The following is a 3,357-nucleotide window of genomic DNA, read 5'->3' as shown; positions in this document are numbered from 1 at the left end:
AATAAGACACTCAAGCTTATTCGTATACTATAGATCATTTTGACTATTTACTCGAACCTGATCCACTTTTATGTCTCCATATAAAGTTCAAGTATTCATATAATAGCTATGGATCTTAGTTTATTGGATTTAATCTTTACAAGTGCAATTTACAAATTCAATAACAACTTTATTGAAGAGAAATAACATCTTTATTGATAATAGAAAATGTTTAACTCTACAATTTGTGAGTTTTAGGACATACAATCCAACATTGAGAATGCTAAAAAAATGAAAAATAAGAAATAAGAAAAATCAAAAGAAAGAAAGAGAAAAATTTGACGTCTGGCTCCCTTCAGAAGTAAATATTTATCGTTCGTTATGACGTTGGGTGATCATAGACTAAGTGTAAGAGGGTTCAGTAAAACAAAGCTCAAGTGAGCTAAACTAACACTCTCTTCTTTGAATCTTTTTGATCTTGAAGCTTTTCGCCCTATCTTCATTTCTTTTTCTCCTTAAGGAACATAAAAGTTCTCAATCTTCATTGGGCCTTTCTTCTTTGGTCTTTTAAAATACTTGCCCAAGAAGTTGCTCTTTAGAGGAGTAGGGAGAGCCTTGAACTCAATCCCTTTAACATGTGGATTAACAAAAGAGCAAAAATTAGAAGATTTTAGTTTGTTTTTATTAGAAACATGTTTTGAATTCTTAGAATCATGCTTTGAAGAATTTTCTTTTATGCAAAAGTTGTTCAAAGAATTTGAATCAACCAACTGAAAAAAATTATCATTGTGGCAAAAATTATTTGAAGATTTCAAAACCAAATATTTAGAAGATGTTTATTTATTGTAAACATCAAGAGAAGAATTTGAACCGAATTTTTACGAGAATCATTTTTGTTGCAAAAACTTAGAGAAGCATGAGAAAAGTTGTTTGTTTTTATTAGAAACATATTTTGAATTCTTAAAAACATGCTTTGGAGAATTTTCTTTTATGCAAAAGTTGTTCAAAGAATTTGAATCAACCAATTGACAAGAATTATCATTATGGCAAAAATTATTTGAAGATTTCAAAACCAAATATTTAGAAGATTTTTATTTATTGCAAACATCAAGAGAAGAATTTGAACCAAACTTTTTACAAGAATCATTTTTGTCGTAAAAACTTAGAGAAGCATGAGAAAAGTTGTTTGAAGCAATTTCAAAGTCATAGTCAATAGAAGGAGTAACCAAACCAAATTCATCATGCATAGAAATCACAAGCTCATCAACAACATCATATGTACCAATCCAACACAAAGACAAATGTTCCTCTGGAAATTTCATGGTATCATAAACGTTGAATGAAAAAATTTTACCATCGAATTCTACAGATAGAGAACATTTATCAACATTTATTTTAGTCTTTGCAATTTTCATAAGGGTCTACCTAGCAAAATAGTAGAAGACGATGCCGTATTTATTTCATCCATTTTAAGAATGTAAAAGTCAGCAGGAAAAATCAAGTTTTTTACTCTAAGAAAAACATCTTCAATAATGCCTAGAGGTTGGATATATAATCTATCTACTAACTGTATGCATACATTCATTCTTTGCAAATCATTTAGCTTAAGGTCCTCGTAGACATGATAAGGCATCACATTTATGGAGGCTCCTACGTCTAGCATAAGTGATACGGAATCCCTAGCAAATTGGAATTAGAAACCCTTTTGGATGAGAACTCTTAATTCTCAATCATTAAAACCCTCAAATTAATATGATTTCAAATCGAAGGATTGGGATAGACATGGATTGCCTTAAGATCAAATATCTTAGACAAAGAACAATTTGCCTAGCCCAAGATTCGAACACTCCTCAAGAAGGATGATTAATCCCACTTGAATGTTTTTGGCATGCAACTCAAATGAATTGCAAATTCAAGAAGCTCTCTGGCTAACCTTGAAAACAAGCACAAAGACTAAAATTTAATTCATCATGATCTCCTTAAAACAACCTAATAGCAAGGCTTAAATAGCCTCCCAATAAAAACCCTAATTCAACATAAAAAGACTAAATTACCCCTACTTAAATGTCATAAAAAAGATAAAATTGAAACATGCTAAAATTACATCAAAATTATTAAATAAAATATAAATAATAATTTGATGTTTGAGTGGTCATATCTTCCTCTCTATAAATAATAATTTGATGTTTGAGTGGTCATATCTTCCTCTCCTTCTTCTGAAGGATTCGTCCTCAGATGCAAGTCAAAGCCTTGTAAAGCAGTCTTGAAGTCATGGGAAGAAGATGATGTCAATTTCCTAGCACACCTCTTGGATGGTCTCCCTTGTAAAGCAACCTTGTAGTCATGAGATGTCAAAGATTGATCCCATCTTGGATTTTGTCTATTTTGGAAAGAACATCGATCCTTCCAACCCTCATTCCAATTGTGATCATCAAAAGAATCATGCACAATAATTGAACTTTGCTTCATAGTCAAAGCTTTAACATCCTACAAAACCTCAAAGAATAAACTAGGCAAACTTGGTGAAAGTTCGCCTATCAGAAAACAAACACTTTTGTTAACCTCACAAATTTCTAAACTCTCATTTTTGGCCCTTCTCTCATTTTTGTCTATAGATTGAGTATTACTCACATGCTTTTCTTCAACATACATTTCTATTGTTTTTGTCTTAGTCTCATGCATTTCATTTTCCAACTTACACATCAAGTTTTACTTCTCTTGGAAGCAATGATACAACAATAGGATCAAAAGTTACTTTGGACTCTAATGAACTAGCAATGTTAGCACAAAGTATGCTAGTTTCAAGTTCACTACCATCTACTTTCTCTACTCCACTACCACTGTCACATGCCTCTCTAGAAATAAGTGGTTCAACAATAGTTTCAAGTTTACAGTTATGTGAGTCCTTGCAATCTAATGACCTACTAGACCAGACAGACACAACATTATCAAGTTTCTTTTTTCTACTTCCTACCTTATCAAAATGCTCAGATATAGTAGATAAACTAACTTTTCCCACTAACTTGTTGGTATTAGTAGTAGATTTTGAGTTAGTGTACCTTGAAGATCTCCTTTGGAGTTTTTTTTCTATCCTGATGGCAACGTGCTCCATATCTTCCAAATTCTCACAAGGTCGAATTTCTTCTCGATCGGCAAGCATATCGACAATTTTCTTATTAAGTCCTTGGTAGAACCAATCCATGGTAGTTTCATCATCCACAAATATGTTAACCTCCTCAATTAATAACAACGTCCCCTCATAGTAAGTGTTCACACTTTTGCTCCCTTACTTCAAAGTTTTCAATTTGTGAAAAAACTTAGGAACAAAACGCTTCCTCATGAGAAGCTTGATTTCTTTCCATGAGGGTATTGCATTAT

This window comes from Benincasa hispida, chromosome 8 (assembly GCF_027475165.1).
Source record: "Benincasa hispida cultivar pf3 chromosome 8, pf3_genome.v1.1, whole genome shotgun sequence".
Taxonomy (NCBI): Eukaryota; Viridiplantae; Streptophyta; class Magnoliopsida; order Cucurbitales; family Cucurbitaceae; genus Benincasa; species Benincasa hispida.
The sequence above is the reverse complement of the archived record's forward strand: the minus strand, read 5'-3'. Positions refer to the sequence as shown.